Source organism: Ambystoma mexicanum, chromosome 2q, assembly GCF_040938575.1.
Source record: "Ambystoma mexicanum isolate Mex_15411 chromosome 2q, UKY_AmexF1_1, whole genome shotgun sequence".
In the NCBI taxonomy this organism is placed as follows: Eukaryota; Metazoa; Chordata; class Amphibia; order Caudata; family Ambystomatidae; genus Ambystoma; species Ambystoma mexicanum.
This window is the reverse complement of record NC_090924.1, coordinates 843576859-843597193: the sequence shown is the minus strand read 5'-3', so window position 1 is coordinate 843597193 and position 20335 is coordinate 843576859. Positions and strand designations below refer to the sequence as shown.

Genomic DNA, 20335 nt, shown 5'->3' with positions numbered 1-20335 from the left:
AGACCTTCATCCCAGATATAGTCCAACAAGGGGGCCGACATGATAGTCTTTCACCTGGACTTGCGACGTTGATAAAGCAACCGTTCCTTTTTCATCTCCTCAGGTACCAGTTGAAAAAGTTCAGAGGCCATGGATATCATTGAGAACAGAGGAGTGGCCCTATGCAGGTCATCTGCGCCTGCTGGCTCTCCGTCTGCTGGCACGAACTCATAGGCTTCAGTGTCCATAGCCGATGTATCTGTGTGCATGGCAGGATCCCATGTTGGGGTCAAATCCTGATGGTCGAGGAGGCAGTGGTAGTGTCGATTGCTGCCTTGGAACAGCATGGTCCTTTGACTTGCATTTGCGCCTAGAAGGGCTTCCGGAAAGCGGTCTTGGAGGACATCTAGACTGCAAAACATTAAAAGGGGGCACCTGGCTATTTCCTGATCTCTCCAGGTGAAAACATACATTTATAAATCATAGAACTGATCATGGCAAATCCGGATATGAGGTAACCCACTATTTAAATTGACCAACAACAAATTGAACATATTAAATAAACAGATGACAGGTTAATAAACAGCATACATTCCCTACATACAAAGTACAACCAACAATACTAAATAGACTAATACATTCATAAACTTAAATCCTGGCCCCTAAAAACATTGTCTGGGCACAGTATTTTGACATATGCCAAATTAATCGGCTTCATCAACAGTATTGAGTAATGAGCACTGTATGGTGATGGGATTATCGACATGACTGTTTCAGCCTTTCAGCAAAGGTGGAGTGCTGTAAATACATTGGCCTTCATCAGAACGAGGAAATTGTGAAACAAGCTCATTACTGGGGTGTCCTGTGGTAATGATCTAGGAAAACAAATAACATACACTAAGTAGGGGTCTATATACGGAACCATTTTAAAAAAAATAAAAGATGAGCACCTAAGCTCTGGCATTGCTTCCAACAGTCCCCAAAGGGGCCATACCATGTTTGTGGCAGTCTAGCAGGTGTGATACAAAAATTCTTAACACAGCCACACATTTGTAACACACACGAAAATGGTGTGATATTGAATCTAGATGAGATGTCTTTGTGATTAGTGGTGCCTGTGATTAACTGTGCGCACAAGATGGCTAATGGGGACAATCACCTGATCAAGATGACACCTGGGTCAAGAAGTCCACTTCAGTTGAGCTCTGTAATGAAGGTGTGCACGGCGACCAATGTTTAGAAAAAAGGGAACAATGTGGTCCCGGTTATGGTAGTAGGTGAAGCTGCAAGAGATTGCAGGGAAATACCCCACTGCCCAGGTGTCTAAAGTAGCCATGAACATGCTTGCCGGAGTGCCATGGTGCCAAGTGTCATGAGGTGACACCTGTTTCAGTATACTAGTGGCTGAAACATCCCAGCCTGTCCCCGACCCGTGTGATCGGTAAATTCACCTTTAAGGCATGTCCTACCTGATTAAGCAAGAGGTGCTGCCCACGTGTGTTCACCGGTAACTAGTGCATGGGGCATGAAAAATCCTTACCCAGGGCGGTAAATGTCCCTCGGTCAGCGACGGGTGCTCAGTCCGGCAGCTTGTTCATTTAGTAACCATGGAAACCAGGAAACAGATTACACGGTGGCCATCTTGTAAAATCAGCTGCTATTGGGGCAGCAGACTCCCTGTGAGTCTAATGAAGAATGGCCCAGGCGAAGCCTACTAATGAGTCTATGCAGAAGTGAGATCTGGTGTTTATCCTTTAACACTTTTAGAACAATTTTGGAGAGTGCGTCTAATGAGGTGGAACCCATCACGGCTGCAGTGATAGCATCCAAGTGTTGCATACATGCAATTTGCATATTGATGTTGGCTGCATGTAGTAATTCATCCACACCTCTGTCTGAAAAAGCCTCTACAAGGTTACCACCTCTTCCATGTGTGTGGATTCTCCAATGATGTGAAATGGCAGGGTACAGCCATGCATTATCGTATTCTAAGTTTTCACTAGTGTTACTCTGACGTTCCAAGTTCAATTAACGCAAATTAATACACAAATAGCATGATTGCCCCCACGTCTGTGCCCCTGCGCTGCCCCCATCGAGGGGTATGTTCGAGTGTACAGTTAGTAACACAAGGATACTGTTTTTGCAGGGATCCAATCCCTTTCCCGGGACATTGACAGCTTTGAAGGACACATAGGGTACCTCAAAGGGGTGTCAATGTGTTACGTACACTGAAATGAAGATTGTAGGCACTAAGTGGCATACGGGTAATCAATGTGGTTATTATATCCCTCGTATTAAATAATCTTGGATAGATCATAGTAACACAATATTGCTGTTCGTTACAAAATTATACAGTTTTTGTGCGGATAAAACACTTTAAGGGTACTCGAACGGACACCCTCGGGAGTACATAAAAGGATGGTCAATGGGTTGGTCGATACATTGCAATGGCCATTGTGGGCCCTAAAGTGTTGTTTGCGTAATCAATATTGTTATCTCCCATGATCAATGTTCTCACATGGATCAATATGTCCCAATACTGCTGTGCTTACACCAGATCTATACCCCACTGTTTGGTGGGTTGACTGAATCACAATTGACCGAATTTAAAAGGTTAATTAGGCTATATATATGCATGGGGAACCCCCTGCAACTCCCCACCAAATCCAACCATACATATATATACATATTATATATATACATATTATATATACACACCAAACGGTCAATTATACAGACGGTCAATTAGGACCACTGTAATTGTGGCATTCGTTCAATTGTATTAGAACAATTCGGGTAATACCGTTTGGTGTCCCAAACTCCATGACCAAATCCTTAGGTGGCCGGCGCTAATAAGTTGTTCCACTCAACCGCCACGTTGAGCCCTCTATAATTTCCACAGCTGCTTGGCTAGGTTTCCCCCCCCTCTCCTTTTGGGGATTGGCATCTGCAGGACAAACCACTGTAAATCCCGGTGGGTGACCTTTTCAAACTGTAGTGGTCCACTAGGGGTTTGTCAGCAACCCTGTGTCGCATGCATGAACGATGTTCCAAGATGCGCAGTTTGGCTGGTCTTCTGGTCTAACCAATGTAAATTAATTTGCATGGGCACTCTATGTATACCACCATCTTGGTATTGCAATTAGTGCGTCTTAACAATCCAGTGGATCTTACGGTGGTCGAATGAATGTTTGGTCTCTGCAAATTGACAGGCGACATACTTTCCACATTTGTAGTGTCCCTGAATAGGTGGGAACCCCCAGGTTCTCTCCAATGATGGTTGCATCACTTGTTCTTGGTACGTGTGGACCAAGTGTTCTCATAAGATTTGGTTCTTTTTAAAAAGGCAAAAAGAGTTTTTGGGAAAGAGTCCCAATGTTTTGTATGAGATGCCAATTTGTATTTATGGTGTTTTTGACTAGGTTGCTGATGTGGCTGAAGGTGGTGACAGGCTAGTCTCTGTAATGGTTTCCTTGGGGTATTCGCCACTCTCTTGCGTGTCTCTCTCCCTGCTTTCTTGGGGTATCCCCTCTGCAGCAACCTCTGTTATAAATCTGAGTGTTTTTGAAAGGTTTCACGGTCTGTACAGTTCCTTCAGATCCCCAGGAATTGTCCATAAAGGTACATTATTCTTGAGCCCAGCTGGATGATAGCTCGTGATATGCAATAGATTATTATTGTTTTTCTGCTGATTTCTAGACTGAGCACGGCCCGGTTTGGGTGGCAGTGTCTGCTGAATTTCTGATACCAGCGTGCACAGCGTGATCAGAAAGTCCTACAAAACGTCCCTGGGCTGAGGTGTAGGAGGAAAGAGGCAGGCTCCAGCCTTGTACGCCTCTTCTGCAGAGGTAGACCAGATTGTTCACCCAGCGGTGACCCACCTTCCAACAAGGGTCCCTGGGCCCTTTTGTGGTCTGAATAGTAGCCCTCGGGCAGGTTGTTACCCTCATCGGAGTTGGTATAAATTTGTCCCGGCACACTTGGTTTAGCGCCTTGTTCTGTACCCCTCCTAGTGGTCGTCTGAGTCTCACTCGTTCCCCTCTCCTGAGAGTTCTGGGGGGGAAGCAGCTGTTGTCTCCTTTCCAGGGGTCTTTGCAGAAGAGGCGGCAGTTAACTTGCGCTGTGCCAGTATTGACACCCGGGGAGCAGCGGTCACTTCGACTGTTGGCACCACCCATGTGGTCTGCACTTCCTTGGAAGTAGTGGTGGTTGTCGACAGGGCGGTAAGCGCAGTCCTTGATGTGGCCGTTGATGACAGTGTTGTCTTGGCTGGTTGAGACGGTGATCGGGGCAGCAAAGGGGCCACTTTGGATTTCTCCTTTGACGACGTTTCGGCCGATGGCAAGCCATGGTACGAAGGAGTCAAGGACTTTCTCTTAGAGGAGGCGCCCCTCAATGGTAGGATCACTGTGGATGTGTTCGGCAACAGCAACCTTGTCCTTCACAAGCATGGACCCACAGAGGCGGCAAAACCAGTGGCGTGCAGCCTTGCCTTCTTTTGGTCCCCAACATGCCTCAACCTCTTTTCTGAGGCGAGTTCGATCGTGGGACTGGCCGGTCCTGGGGGAAGCATGACCATGCCCAGAGGCCGAGTCAGAGGCCTTAACCGATTTTAACCATGCCGCCAGTCTGCTGTAGCGATCCTTCTTGGTCTTTTTCGAAAAACCACCGCAGACCTCACATCCATCCTCATCATCATGGTATGGATGCAGGCAGTAAAGACATTTGTGGTGATGATCTTCCACAAAAACATTCCTTAGTCCACATTTCATGCAGAGTTTGAAGAGGCATCTCTTTGGAGAAAAGGATCGGATCCGATGAAAGATCCTTGATGTAGTACGATCTCCACCAAGAGCAGATCCCGCTGCCGGTAGTTTACCTCTGGTCGAACGATAAATCACAAAATAAATAAAAAGGAGGTCCAAACTTAATTTTACCAAAAAACTCAAATATTAGGAAAAAAGGTCAGAGAGCACTAAGAGGACTCCCAACACTGAATAGTTTGGTAAAAATCTGAAGTTGGCACCAGGGGTGGAGCTTAGGGAGAGGACAGTCATTGGATGGGGGCAGTATGACCCAGAGGACAGTGATTGGTTTCGAGGAGAACAAGTCACTTACAATGTCATTTCGATTGAATATTTCTCTTGCATATTCCTCATCTTATGACATATCTACAGCTTCAGCCGCTTCAGAAATGTATCTTTCTTTGACAGGGGGGTGCTGTGTGCCATCTCGTTGAGTCGATGTCCCTCGAGGGCCTCCGTTCGATGGTTGACATCAGTATAAGTAGCACACGCAGCGCTCGTTGGCTTCAGTTCTGTTTTTCCACCCCTCCTGAAGAATTACCAGGCATACCATAGACCGTAGGCTCCCAGAAAGTATAAAGTGTAATAACACGCAAATTGTACAGCAGGGTAGGCTGGGAGGGCCGATGAGGAATACGTGGGAGGAACATCCAATTGAAAGTGCGTTAACAGGGATAAGTAACTTGTTCTTCGAATGGATTATGTCCTCCCACGTATTACTCATCTTATGATATACTCCCAAAGCAGTAATAATTTCCAGGTGCGAGTACTAATTAAATTTAGATCTAATCATGGACTGAATGAAGGACCGCTTTTGCAAATTGTCCTCCCTGACTGAAAGATGAATCCAGTCAGTAATGTCTCACAAAGCTATGGATAGACGACCAAGTGGCCGCTGAACAATTATCATTGATTGGGACACCTATTTGAAGGGCAGCAGAGGTTGCCATTCCCCTTGTGGAATGTGCCCTTAAGCCTTTGGGCGGGTCCTTGCCCGCTAATCTGTAGCATTCGCCAGTAGCCAGCATGATCCATCTGGATATGGTTTGATTAGTAACCGCAAGACCCAATTTAGGGACAGTATAGCCAATGAATAATTGGTCATTTTGGCAAAATTTAGCCATTCTGCATATATAAAAACAGAGCCCTTTTGGATCCAGTCTATACAACCTCTCCTCTTTTCCTGGATGAGGCGGTGGATAGAAAGTTGGTAAGGTAATTTTTTGTGACAAGTGGAAGTCGGAGACTACCTTTGGTAAAAAGGAAGGCTTTACCTTGAAAATGACCCTGTCTTTATGGAACACTGGAGGTTTACAGAAAAGGGCCTGCAACTAGCCTAACCTGCGGGCTGACGTTATTTCAATAAGCAAAACGGTTTTTAATGTCAAGAGTCTTAATGGGCATGAGTGTAAAGGCTCAAAAGGAAGGCATGTTAAAAATCTTAACACTAGATTGAGATCCCATACAGAGACATTGAATGGGACTGGTGGATATACATTAGTAAGGCCGTTCAAGAATTTAACAATCAGAGGAATCTTAAAATATGAATTCTCCTCTGAAGAGCACTTAAAAATAGAAAGCGCCGCTAGGTAACCCTTAATTGTTCCAATCTGGAGCCCCAGATTTGCCAATGTAATAAAAAGGAAAGCACCGGTGTTTCACATAAAAAGGATCCACATACTTATCCATGCACCAGCTGCTGAGCTTGTTCCAATGGCAGCAGACAACAATTTTGTTGCTGGCCTTCTGGCTGGATGAAAAATCTCCATTACGTCATCCGGGAGGTCCCAATCCTTGTATCTCAGCCTTTCAGAAACCATGCGTGAAGGCTGAGCGCCTTAAACTCTGGATGGAGAACCAGACCTTCCTTTTGCGAGAGAAGATCCTCTCTTTGTGGAAGACGTATTGGAGGGCAGATGGACATGTTCAGAAGGTCTAGGGCACACGTCCTACTGGCCCAATCTGGAGCAATTAGGATAATGGATTTCCCGAACTTTCTCAACCTCCTGATAATATGAGGAATGACTGAATGGAGTAAACTAGTGTCCCCTAGAGCTCCTCTTGGAGGACATTCCCTGGAGCAAAACAGTTCCCACTTCTGGTTGACACTGGTCGCAAACAGATCCACTTGTAGGGCTTCCTAAAGGGTGAAGATCTCTTGAAGGACTTCCTGAGCTGGTTGCCACTCGTGGGAGACTCTGCTCTGCCTGCTCAGAGCATCCGCCTCTGCGTTCTGCTCTCCGGCTAGATGAACTGCCGATAGAGAGATTCCTTCTTGTATTGCCCAGAACCAGAGCTGCATTGCCTCTCTGTACAGTGGTAGTGCCCCAACACCACCTCACTTGTTGATGTAGTACATGCCACTGTGTTGTCCATCATTATCCGGACTTTCTATCCCTGTAAAGAGGGCAGAAAGGCCTTCAGCAATAGTCTGATTGCCCTCAGCTCCAAAAGGTTGAAATGTAGTTTGGACTCCGATGGAGACCAACAACCGCTGATTGTTGGATCGTTGGTGTGGGTTCCCCACCCCGTGAATGAGGCATCCATCACTACCTTTTATCTAAGGCCATGGCTGCCAAAAAGATTCTCCCTTGAGAATGTTGTCTTTGCAAGCCCACCACAGAAGGTCCTGAGCAATTCTGCTCAGAACTGACATTCTGCTTGAGAACTGGGACCACAGAGTCCTGGGAGCCCATTGGAGGGACCTCATTCTCGGGCGAGCCGCTGGCACCAGGAAAATGCAGAATGTCATGAGACCGAGCAACTTCAGAAAAAAAATAAAATAATAAAAACATTTTAAAAAAAAAATCGAAGGTAGGCAGATGCTGGGCACTCTGGAATTTGGTAACCATCTGCGGAATGTGTTGAGCCCTCACCTCAGGTGGCGAGGCTTTCCCCGAGAAGTATCCAGGACTGCCCCAATAAATTGGAGTCTTTGGGAAGATATCAAGTGAGACTTCTTGTAATTGAGGAAGAAGCCCAGTTGGTGAAGAAAGTGGCTGGTTACGCTCAGATGGCCTGCTCTGGTGAACTAGCCCTGATCTGCCAATCGTCTAGGTAGGAGTAGACGTGAATGCCCCCCTTTCCTGAGACTTGCTGCCACCACTATACATCATAAAGAGGGGAGTGTTGCTGTGCCAGGGGTTTGTAAAGCAAGCAGTTTCGTGCAGTTTAGTGACCTCTTCCTGCCATCCCTCTATTTTGCAGAAAATAAAATACACATCACATCTATTTCTTTGACAAAGGAGAAAAAAGAAACGGGAAACACCAGAAAAACTGGAAAATACTGAAATGGTTCTGTATTTGGTTGTACATACGCGTAGAACTACAAATGGTGATATTCAAACAAGACATAAAAATTAAAGACAACTGCCAACTGGTAGTATGAAAAAAAGCAACACGCCAAATAAGTAATGTTTGTGAATAGTTTGAGAATCAAAGCAAAAACAACTGAAAATGCGTGTTCAATAATCAAGAGGATCAAGGTATTAACCAAAATACTAGACAAGAAAAAAGAAGGGGAAATAAACAGGAAGGAAATGGAAAAAATAGCAAAGATGTGGAAAGGCACAAAATGACAGTAGGCTAGAACAAAGATGGACAGGAACATTCCTGTCCTAACATTATGTTAAAAGATACATCATTGCACCGAGCATTACTTGTGCAGCTCACGTTTTAAATCATCACTTTGTTAAACTCAATTTGAATCTGGAAATAAATTCAAAAGATGCAAACAGTGAAATGGTAGCACATCCCGGGAATATCTTCTTTTTCCGGAATCAGATTTGCTGCCACCACTGCCATCAACAAATGGCAGAACTCGAAACCAATAATGAGAACCGCCAACCATGAACCTCAGATACTCTGTGCTTGAGATGGAAAGGCACATTAAAGTAAGCACCCTGAAGGTCCAATGATACCAACCATTCTTGGAGTTGGAGAGTCTGAAGGATCTGAGACAGGGTAAGCATCTTGAACTTGTCCTTCCTGAGGAACTTGTTCAAGTTTCTTAAGTCCAAGATGGGTCTCAATCCTCCGTCCTTTTTGGGAATCAGAAAGTATGGGGAATACCAACCCTTGTTCCATTCCGCTACAGGTACATGTTCTATTGCACCTTTCTCTAGCAGGGTCAAGATTTCCTGCACAAGGAGCAGATCCAGAATTTTGAAAGAGTTGTTCCCGGTGGATAATCCTGAGGCCTCTTTCGGAATGGAAGGCAGTAACCTTGGGCTACTGTTTCCAGAGCACAAGCATCTGAAGAAATGCCCCACCATCCACTCAGATGCTGAGTAATTCTGCCTCCCACCAGGGTCTTGTGAGTCAAGGCCTCAGAGTGGTTAAGAGGCAGCTGAAGCAGTGGCTGATGGTAAGGCTGCCGCTGCTTGGGCTGACTTAGCACCTCTCCCTCGTCCACCGCAAGGGAATCTTCTCTGGCCGATTTTGACCTACTTGTCCTCTTCCAAATGAGGAATAGAATCAAAAGGACTTACCCATCCAGGAAGATGAGCGCAAATAGGGTTGTTGAGGCGGTCTAATGGCCGCACTAAGGGATTTTAGCCTCTGACTTTGAGGTCTGTAGATTTTCCAAACTCTCATCCGCCTTGCTGCTAAACAGACTCGAGCCGTCAAAGGACATATTGAGTAGTGTAGCTTGCACATCTGGTGTAAACCCCGATTTCCTCAACCACGCGAATCTTTCCGAGATATAGTCAGCTGCCATATCAGCACAGTCCCACAGGGTAAACGTAAATCTTGATAACATGCAAGTCACATTTGTAGACTTTAATGCCATACTTCCAGCAGTGAAAACCTTTCTCGCCCAAGCATCCACTCACTTATCCCTCACAGGAGGGATGGATGGCTATGCCGACTGCTTGGTAGATGTAGCAGCCTGAACCACCAAGCTTTCTGGTGTTGGATGCTTAGTGAGATAATCTGGTTCGCTGCTGGATGGTCTGTACTTTTTTGCAAGTTTTTATGTACAGCAGCCGCAGTTTCTGGTGTCCCTAAATTTGCAGAGACCCTCTTCTGTAATTCCATGTGAAAGGTCAAAATTGGGTCTCTGAGGACCCTGGTCCAAGATGTCAAACATGCCATCTTGCTCAATAGAAGGAGTAGGCCTACTCCATCCTAAAAACTCAACTTTTCCCATGAGTTTTCTGTATGAAGAGTCAGCATGTTCAGTTGGGTCTGGTTTGCCAAACTGGCAAGGTATTCAACCCACTGGCTGACTGAAGGTTGTCATATTAGTCCCTCAGCCTAGAATCATCAGAGATTAGTTCTTCTGGCACATTAGGGGTGCTGAACTGTAGCCCAAAGGGTGGTGTATTGTCATCAGAGAGTTGATCCTCCTCATATATGGCTGACAAAGACTTAAAATAGTCACTTTTAGGTAAAGGTTTGAAAATCTTTTCCTGTACCACTACTGGCTTCGCCAATTATGAAGTAGCTGTCGACAATGATTGTCGGTGTCGACTGTTCCGATGCTGACGTAGTCTGCAAAATGCATTGAATTTGTCAACTTCTTGTGCTTCTTCGATGGAACCCTAGATGGACTTGTCGGATCGAGAACTTTCGATGCAAAACCGGCTTAAGGCTCAGTTTTAAAGATTTTGACTTCCCTTTGTCGTCCTTTTGCGGAGAAGAAATGTTCTAATGAAAGTCAATATTTTCACAGAAGAACCGAAATGTGCCGTAATTCTCGCAAAGCGTTAGTTCGGAAAAACAGAACTAAAGCCAATGGCGCTGCGTGCGGTTCTTATACTGATGATGATGTCGACCGGAGGCCCTCGAGGGACATCGACTCGATGAGATGGCACAAAGCGCACCCCCTGTCAAAAAATTCTATTGCGAAGCAGCTGGAGATATACATCATAAAATGAGGAATACGTGGGAGGACACAATCCATTCGAAATACAGTTTTAAAGCGAAAGTGAAACGGTTTTCTTTTACTGAGGATTCCCAGCCTGACGGGGGATATTCATGAGCATGTGAATCCATGCCAGACCCCATGCTGGAGAAGGGAGTAGTTTCTTAACTAACTCCATTTCTCCAGCGATGGTATGTTTCATGGATTCACATGCTGTGAATATTCCCCATCAGGCTGGGAATCCCTGGTTACTTTACTTTAATATAGTAATTTTCCTATGGAAAAACTTGACACTGAGTGTCCCATCGACGTCGTTAAGGGTGCTTTTGGTCCCCACCAATAGGACGTAGAGTGTATTGCTCCAACCCAGCCGAATCCCCTCAGATTTTAACCACTCCAGCTGGAGGATATCCCCCTGTAGAGGATGTTTGCCTGTAGGGGGGTAGGCTGGAGGGAGCATGCGAATCCATGAAAGATGCCAACGCTGGAGAAATTAAGTTACAGGTAAGAAATTACTCCCTTCTCCAGCATTGGATCGTTCACGGATTCACATGCTGTGAATAGATTTTATGGCAGTATACATATTAAGAGGAGATGAAACAGGCAAACAGAAATGAGATACTTGCAAATTTTCTGCGCAAATGCGAGAAGTAGATCTACATAAGTATAAGAAAAAATACCTCGGAAGCTGTGTGGCTTAGCTTATTGGAACAGCCATGACTGCTCGTCCCATGTGCACGTCTTCAGCGTGAAGTTGCTGTAAGCAGTAGTGCCTGCTAAAGTGTGAGGCACTGCCCATGTGGCTGCCTGGCAAATGTCCTTGATGGGCACTCCGGACCAGAGAGCCGCTGAGCCAGCTGAGGCCCTTGTAGAATGCGCTCTACCTGCAGATTGCAGAGGCCTGTTGGCCTTCAATTGGCATAAGGAGATTGTAGATGAAACCCATCTTGCAATGCCCTGTTTAGAAATGGATTTGGGCATGGATGCTGGATACTACACGTCAGCACGCTGCACCCTTTGAACCCACGGTTCAGGACACCGAGGTTTGCACCACTTCCGGTTAGGACGTGGCTCACAGATCTGCCATATTGTGAGCCTGAGGGAGGGGGGAGGAACGGTGGCTGTCAGGAAAGGGGAGCCAGAGCCATGGTGCTGTTGGCGGCTGCTTTGTGCACAAAGGCCGACAAGGCCATCGTCTCGCGTCAGTTTGTGGAGAGGACGCGAACTTGCATTGAGGACCTCTTGGCCGCCTTCCACAAGCTGATGAACACTGGGAAGCAACACACCTTTGTGGAGACAGAGCGTTCGCCAAGTGTACCAGCCACTGGAGAAGCTCTACATGGTGCTTATCACCACAAAGAACAGCAACATCCTAGAAGACTTTGAGACCTTCAGGCTTTTCTCCAGAATGATTCCAGAGTACTGTCGAGCCTTGGAAGAAAACGAGATCTCGGATCACTGTTTCAACCTGATCTTTGCCTTTGATGAGATTGTGGCCCTGGGTTACCGTGAGAATGTGAATCTGGCCCAGATCCGCACTTTCACAGAGATGGACTCCCATGAAGAGTAAGGGCCTCATTACACGGAAGGCGGTAAGGGTTAACGGTCACCGGTAATGGTACCGGTGACCGTTAACCCTTACCGCCTTACTACGAGGTCCCTTTGCGGGTTGGTACTTTAACGCCTGCTTTTTAGCAGGCATTAAAAACCAACCTGCAAAGGGACCAGGGTGCTAATTACGGTACCGCAATTTGCGGTACCATAATTAGCACCTTCCCCATTCCCATTATGCCCTCTGGGGCAAAAATGGGAATGGGGCAAAAATGGGAATGGGGCAAAAATGGGAATGGGGAAGGGCAATGGGGGAAGGGGGAAGGGGGAATTACCGCCCCGCAAACCTTGGAATAGGGCGGTAATTCCCCTTTCCTCCAAGGCGGTGTCAGTATTTTACCGGCATGGACCAAGGTGCTAATACACCTTGGTCCACCGCCTACCGTGTAATGAGGCCCCAAGTGTTCCAAGCAGTGCGAGAGACTCAGGAGCGCGAGGCCAAAGCAGAGATGCGAAGGAAAGCCAGAGTTGCAGCATGCCCACTGTGACGCTGAGTGTCAGGGAAAGAAAGCACCAGGCTTTGGCAGCTTGGGCAGCTGTGTTGTTTCGAGTGGCACTGCTGCAGCTATGATCACAGAAACCATCATTGAGACTGAGAAACCCAAGGAGTCGCAGACCGCTGCCAGACCTCCAGGTTCCAGCAAAGCTCTGAAACTTGGCTCCAAAGGGAAGGAGCTGGATAATTTTGTGGACAAATTGAAGTCGGAAGGAGAAACCATCATGAACTTGGCTGCAGGAAAGCGTTGAACTGAGGCTTCCAAAGTACTGGCACCACCTGTCAACATGGAGAGTGTTCACATGAAGATTGAAGAGAAGATCTCCCTGACCTGTGGCCGGGATGGCGGTCTGCAGAACATGGAGCTCCATGGAATGATCATGCTGACGATTACTGAGACAAACGTCGGCAGGGTCCGCATCCATTTAGATAAGACTACAAGGGTGTGCAGCTACAGACACATCCCAAAGTAGACAAGAAATTATTTATTGCTGAGTCTTTGATTGGCTTAAAGAATCCAGAAAAATCATTTTGCTTGTACAGTGACGTGGTTGTTCTGAAGTGGAGGCTACAGACCACAGATGATGCTTTCAGCCCCCTCAAAATTAACTATTGGCCCTCGGAAAGTGGAAACGGCTGTGACGTAAACAAAGAGTACGAATTACAGGATGAAAGCCAGAACTCAATGATGTCGTCATCGACATCCCCATACCATCTGGAGTTGGTTCACCAGTGATTGGTGATATTGACGGAGACTACCGTGACGACAGCCGGCGAAACATTCTGCAGCGGTGCTTGCCAGTAATTGATGCCAAGAACCAGCCAAATGACTTCTTCCCTGTGCACGTCTCATTTGTTTCAAAGAAGAATTACTTCAACAGAGGTCAGCAAAGTAACCCAAGTCGACGGAAACAGCCTTGTAAGATTCGACACCGAGACTGACTTCCTAGTGGACGAATATGAAATGGATTTTCCCTTGTTTGATGGGCCAAAGGCGACAAAAAGCTGTTTAGTTGATCAAAATGACTTTGTCCGGTCTAAGTAATATTTTAGTGCCCTTTTCACATCCAGAGCACGTAGGGCTTTATATGCTGGTGAAGTGGCATTTTGAATTAATGTAGGCAGAATTATGGTTGCATTCTTGTGAAACTCTGATGGCACTTTTGGGATGAAGTGAATTTGTGGAAAGTATCACCTTGTCCTTTGCGAATCAGAGATATATAGGATCTACTACTAGAGCTTCTAGCTCTGAAACCCGTTGAGAGGATGTAATGGCTATTAAGAATGCCACCTTCCAGGTCACAAACTTGATGAGTGCGGTTGATAGAGGTTCGAAAGGAGTTTCCATAAGACCAGCCAGGACGAGATTCAGGCTCCATACCGGTGGAATCTTTCTTTGGAGAAAAAGTACGAAAAAGGCCTCAGGTCACTAAAGAGAGGAGGAGATCCTAGTTTCCTTGTGAATCTAGAAATCGCTGCAAAGTGCACCTTTATGGAGGAGATCGCTAGACCTTCTTGCGCCAATTTGAGAAGGTAGGGAAGAACCTGTTGCCGTTTTATGGCCAGCGGCTGCAGGTTGGATTGCTGTGCAGACCATGTACAGAATCTTTTCCCTTTGTGGTTGTAGGAAACGTTAGTGGACGGAGCCCTAGTGCTGCTAGAATGCATTGGCAGTCTTGAGTGATGTTTAAGTGGGCAAATTCGGAGTGGTCAGGAGCCACGCTGTTAATTTGAGGGAGCCCGGATCGGGGTGCTCCCCCCATCGTTTTGTGACAGAAGATTGGCGTGAGATCCTAGATGGATTGGATTGTCCGCTGCTAGTTAAAGGAGGTCTGAGAACCAGGTCTGTCCGGGCCAGTACGGGGCTACCAGGATTATCCTGCAGTGATATTTGCGTATCATCTGTATTGTCTTCCTGGAGAGGTAACCGAGGGAACGCATATGCGAACATTCCGGTCCATGGGAACGAGAATGCATCCCCCTGAGAGTCGGGATGAGGAAACCTGCTAGCAGATTTCTTGCACTGCTTGTTGCTTTGAGTGGCAAATAGGTTCAGAGGATGATGGACCCATGTCGAGAAGATTTTGCTTATCTGGTTCTGTGTAGTTGCCATTCGTGGGACTGCGACGAATCCCTGCTGAGTGTATCCGCTTGTTTGTTTTGTATGCCTGGGAGGTGGAATATTTGGAGCATAATATTGTTGTGGATGGCCCAGTGCCAAATAGTCTGTGCTTCTTGGGGACAGGGTGTTTGACCACGGTTCGGTTTTGTTTCCTAAAACACTGTGGTCATGTTGTCCGTGAGGACACGTACCAGCATATTTTTGATTACAAGGAGGAAGGATTTCAGGGCCCAATGTACCGCCTGTAGTTCCAACACATTTATGTGGAGGACAGATTCTTCTGGAGTCCACTGGCCTTTGACTTTGTATTTGTCCAGGTGAGCTCCCCATCCCGCCACAATCGTGAGATGGTAGTTGGGTGCCACAAGGGGCATCCCCTTTGCGATGTTGTATGTCTATGACCACCATTTTAGTGCAGTTCAGAGAGTGAGTGATGGCGATCTTGTCTGACCAGTACCCCTGGGTTTGGGACCATCTGGTGACTAGAAACCTTTTCACTGGCCGCATATGTAGCCTGCAATGGGGGATTAGAGGGCTGCAGGAAGACATGGTCCCGAGGGGAGCCATGTATGTGCGCACCGTGACACGCTTGTTTGGAGTGAAGGATTTTGCTAGGTTTATCAATTGTATTATCATGTCTGCGCGCCCATGAACACCAAACATTTTGAAGGAACTGTGCAAGATTTGGTCCAATTTATCACAAATCCCAATTGTTGGAGAAGGGCTTCTGTTTGTCTCAGAGAAAACATGGCCTGCTGATAAGTTGGACCTCGTAACAACCAGCTGCCCAGATTTGGGAAGACGTGGTGGCCTTGTTTTCTGAGAAAAACTGCTGCTGGTGCTAAGCATTTTGTTAACGTCCTGGGTGCTGAATTTAGGCCGAAAGGAAGTAGTTGAAACTGGTAGTGACTTTCGCCGACCTTGAACCTGCGATACTTCCGGTGTCTTGGCTGTATTGGAATATAGAAATATGCATCCCCGAGGTCTAACGCCGCCAGATATTCGCGAGACTTATGATATACTGAAGTTTCACCATCTTGAACTTCGGCTTTTTTAGGTTTATGTTTAGCTTTCGCAAGCCAAGGATAGGACGCCACTTCCCGCCTGCTTTATTGACAATGAAGTACCTGGAGTATACTCTTTTTCCATTTGCCGAACGAGGCATTCTTTCGATTGCTTGTTTCTTTAACATTTGGCACACCTCCTGTTGTAGAATTTGAAGGTGCAGGTGTGATAACTTTATGGGAGGTAAGGAACAAGTTACTTACCTGTAACTGTTGTTTTCCAGCATGGGTCTGGCATGGATTCACATGCTCATGAATATTCCACGTCGTCAGGCTGGGAATCCTCGGTAAAGAAAAATCAGTATCAGTTTCGTTCTGATCTGTCTTTCGTAGCAGTAACCAATCACTGATCTCTGCGTCATACTGACCACAACCAATGACTGCCATCTCCCTAAGCCCCGCCTCTGGCAGCCATCTTCAGATTTGGTAGTACGTGAAGTGGCAGTATGACCAAGTGAAGAGCCGCAGAGGGGTAGGCGGGCGGGTTCACATGTGAATCCATGCCAGACCCATGCTGGAGAACAACAGTTACAGGTAAGTAACTTGTTCCTTCTCCAGCATGGGGTCAGGCATGGATTCACATGCTCATGAATATAAGAATACATAGCAGTACACACATGCACAACCACGGGAGGTGGCAAAAGGCTCAACATTGAGCAATACAACAACTCAACATTAAGCATCTCTTACCTCCTCACCAGGCTCACCTTAAGCGAACAGGTTGCGCAGCACTGCTCGGACCCTGGACTCCTCCCTGGAATCCCGATCGACGCAGTAGAATCTCGTGAAGGTGTGCGTCGACCTCCACGTAGCAGCCTTGCAGATGTCCAGCAGGGGCACACCAGATAGGAATGCCATAGTAGCAGCGATCGCTCTGGTCGAATGGGCTCTCGGACGGCCTGGCAGTTACCGGTGGCAGTGCATGATGCAGCTGGAGAGCCATCTGGGAATAGAAGACTTCGAGAGAGCCTTCCCTTGGTTCACAGGTCCAAAGTTCACGAATAGCTGTGAGGTCCTCCGAAAACTCTTTGTGCGGTCCATGTAGAACTTCAGCGCTCTAGCCACCTCCAGCGAGTGCAAAGTCCTCTCGGCCGGCGACGAAGGAGACGGGAAGAAAACAGGTAACACCAGGGGCTCAGGGGCTCGTTAAGATGGAAGTCCAACGGCACCTTGGGCATAAAGGAGGGGTGCGTCCTAAGCACCACCCTCGAGGCATGGAAAGTCAAGTATGGTGCTTTGCAGGATAGGGCCTGGATCTCTCCCACTCGTCGTGCGGAGGTAATGGCCACCAGGAATGCAGTCTTCCACGACACAAACTTCATCGGTGCGGAGTGCATCGGCTCGAATGGGGGCCCCATGAGCCTGGTCAGCACCACGTTAAGTTCCCCCGCCGGGGCCTTCACCGGCGGGAACGACCGGAACAGTCCTTTCATAAACTCTTACCAGTTGATGGGATCACAGGGACGTCCGTCCTGTGGTTCTGGTGTATCTGGAGATCGCCGCCAGAAGAATCTTAATGGAGGCATGGGCTAGCCCAGCCTTTGCCAGCGATAGCAGGTACGGCAGCATTTGAGGGGCCGTAATCCGTAGGGGGTTGATCTTCTGTGCTCGGCACCAGATAGAGAACCTCTTCCACTTGTGACCGTAGCATTTGAGAGTCGAGGATGCCCTGGCCTTTGCAAGAACCTCTCTGCAGTCGGCCGGTATATCGTACCCTCCAAACTCTAGCGCTGCAGGAGCCAAGCCTGCAGGTTCAGCGACGCCAGGTCGTGGTGGAAGATGGCGCCTCCTTCTCTGGAGAGAAGATCCACGTCCGCCGACAGCTTGATGGGAGGGGACGTTGACAAGTCCAGAAGGTCCGGGAACCAGATCTGCCTCGGCCACGCCGGTGCGACGAGGATCATCCTGCACCGGGACCTCTTGAGCTGGTTGATGAGTCGAAGCAGCAACGGCAACGGAGGGAACGCATACAGGTATAGGCCGTCCCAGGGGAACGAGAACGCATCGCCCATGCTTCTCGGCTGGGGGAACCTGCTGGCGAACCTCTGGCACTTCGAGTTCGTCGCTGTTGCGAACAGATCGATTTGGGGTTTGCCCCATCGTCGGAAGAGTTGATCCACCTGATCCTGGCGCAGCTCCCACTCGTGACACGCGCGCAGCTCCCTGCTGAGCGAGTCGGCGATGGTGTTTCTTTCTCCTGCCAGGTGGAAGGGAACCAGGAACATCCCATGGGCTACCACCCAGTGCCACAGATCCTGTGCCTCCTTGGATAGGGCTGGGGATCTGGTGCCTCCCTGCTTCCTTATGTAAAACATTGTCGTGGTGTTGTCCGTGAAGATCCGCACCACCTTGCCCTTGAGCGACGGGAGGAACGATTTGAGAGCCCAGAAGACGGCTCGGAGTTCCAGGATGTTGATGTGCAGGAGCTTCTCCTCCGGGAGCCAGAGGCCTCTTGCGTGGAGATCTCCGGTGTGGGCGCCCCAACCTTCCAGGGAAGCGTCCGTCGTCACCGTCTCCTGGTACGCCGGCGTCTGAAAGTCCTTGCCCGCCGTGAGGTGCGCTCGAACGCCCCACCACTGAATCGCCCGCCGGAACACCTCGTTGAGGGGGACCCTGTCTTCGAAGGTGCCCGTCACCTGCGTCCAACAGGCGTCGAGAAATTCTTGAAGAGGGCGCATCCGTAGTCTGCAGAGGCGCACCAGGTAGATGCAAGAGGACATCATCCCCAGGAGGGACTTGATGGACCTCACTCTGGTCACGTCCGTGGCTAGCAGGCGCTGCACTTTGCCCAGAATGGTCTTCGCCCGTTCTTCCAACGGTGCCGCCAGGCGCCTCACTGTATCGAGCTTTGCTCCCAGAAACAGGGCCACCTGCGACGGCACCAGGTGGGACTTTGGGTAATTTATGGTGAATCCCAGGTCTGTGAGTAGCTGGACGGTCCTCGCAGTGTGTTCGACGGCGAGTTCCCTCGTCCTTGAGCGGATGAGCCAGTCATCCAGGTAGGGGTAGACGTGAATCCCCTGCAGGCGCAGCCGCGCCGCCACAGGTGCTAGGCACTTGGTAAAGAGCCTGGGGGCCGACTTCAATCCGAACGGCAGTGCTCTGAATTGGTAGTGGCGTCCCTGGACGACGAACCTGAGGAACTTTCAGTGACTTTTGAGGATGGGAACGTGGAAGTAAGCATCCTCCAGGTCCAGCGACGATAGAAAGTCGCCTTCCTCCAGCTGTCCCAGCACGTGCTGGAGGGTCACCATCCTGAACTTTTGTGACCTGATGTATTTGTTCAAACGATGAAGGTCCAGGATGGGGCGCCAGCTGCCCGTCTTCTTCCTGACGAGGAAGTACCTTGAGTACACCCCGGAGCCTCTTCGGGACGAGCTCGATGGCGCCTTTCCTGAGCATCGCCCGTACTTCCAACAGCAGTTGCGGGACGTGATTTTCCTTCCTGGCCACAGGTGGAACGTGAGGGCACTTCTCCAGGAATTCGATAGAGTGTCCTCTTGCCAGGGTATCCAGCACCCAACGGTCGGTGGAGATGGACTTCCACACGCTGACTAACTTCGTCAGCTGGCCTCCCACCGGGGTGCTTCGGTGGGGGCCCCGAGGCCACGGCCGGTTCAGTCCTGCTTGGAGGTGGTGGCCTTGCCGCCCTGGCCACCTTGCAGACGGTGGCGAGGCGCTCCCTGCTTGCCGCGACCCCTGTAGGCCTCCTGAGACGAGGAGCGTGCCGCCTGGCGGTAGGACGATGAGCCACCGCTGGATCCCTTTGGAGGCCCCCTGTCTGCCTCCGGAGCTCCGAAAGGGCCGTTGTTTCTGAAGGGCTCCTAGGGCACGGGCCGTCTCCGTGTCCGTTTTTATGGCTTGGAGGGATTCGTCCACCGCCTTCCCGAACAAGTTGCTGCCGTCGAACGGCATGTCCAACACCCTGGTCTGGACGTCCTGACGGAAGTCGGTCGCCCGGAGCCAACCCCGTCGTCCTAGGCAAACTCCGTTGCCCAGCTGGCGGAACCCGGTATCGGCAATATCGGTTGCCACCGTTATGGCGTGGTCCGACGCCACCTCGCCTTCTTGAAGTATTTCCAGGGCCTCGGACCTCTTGTCGTCCAGTAGGAAGTCCAATATGGGGGCCAGCTTAAACCAGAGCTCCCTGTCGTAACGGGCCACGATCGCCAGGGCGTTGGCCGCTTTGATAGTCGTCGCCGCCGACGAAATGACCCATCGCCCCATGGCGTCCAACTTCTTTCCCTCGCCGTCCGGAGGGGAATTCGACGTTGAGGCTCCTGACCCCGCCGCTTTCTTCTTCGCCGCCGCCGAGACGACCGAGTCTGGCGTTGGCTGGGCCCTGAGGCACAGGGGAGCGGTCTCGGGGACCCGGTACTTCTTCTCGTA

General features: G+C 48.9%; 1 protein-coding gene and 1 pseudogene across 11 annotated transcripts in view; one reads left to right on the top strand and one right to left on the bottom strand.

Moving 5' to 3' along the window:
- The window catches only part of ARHGAP12 (Rho GTPase activating protein 12), a 697283-nt gene that overhangs the window by 184603 nt on the left and 492345 nt on the right, over positions 1-20335 (bottom strand). The gene's annotated exons all lie outside the window — the stretch shown is intronic.
- Positions 11800-13805, top strand: LOC138570338 (coatomer subunit delta pseudogene; annotated as a pseudogene).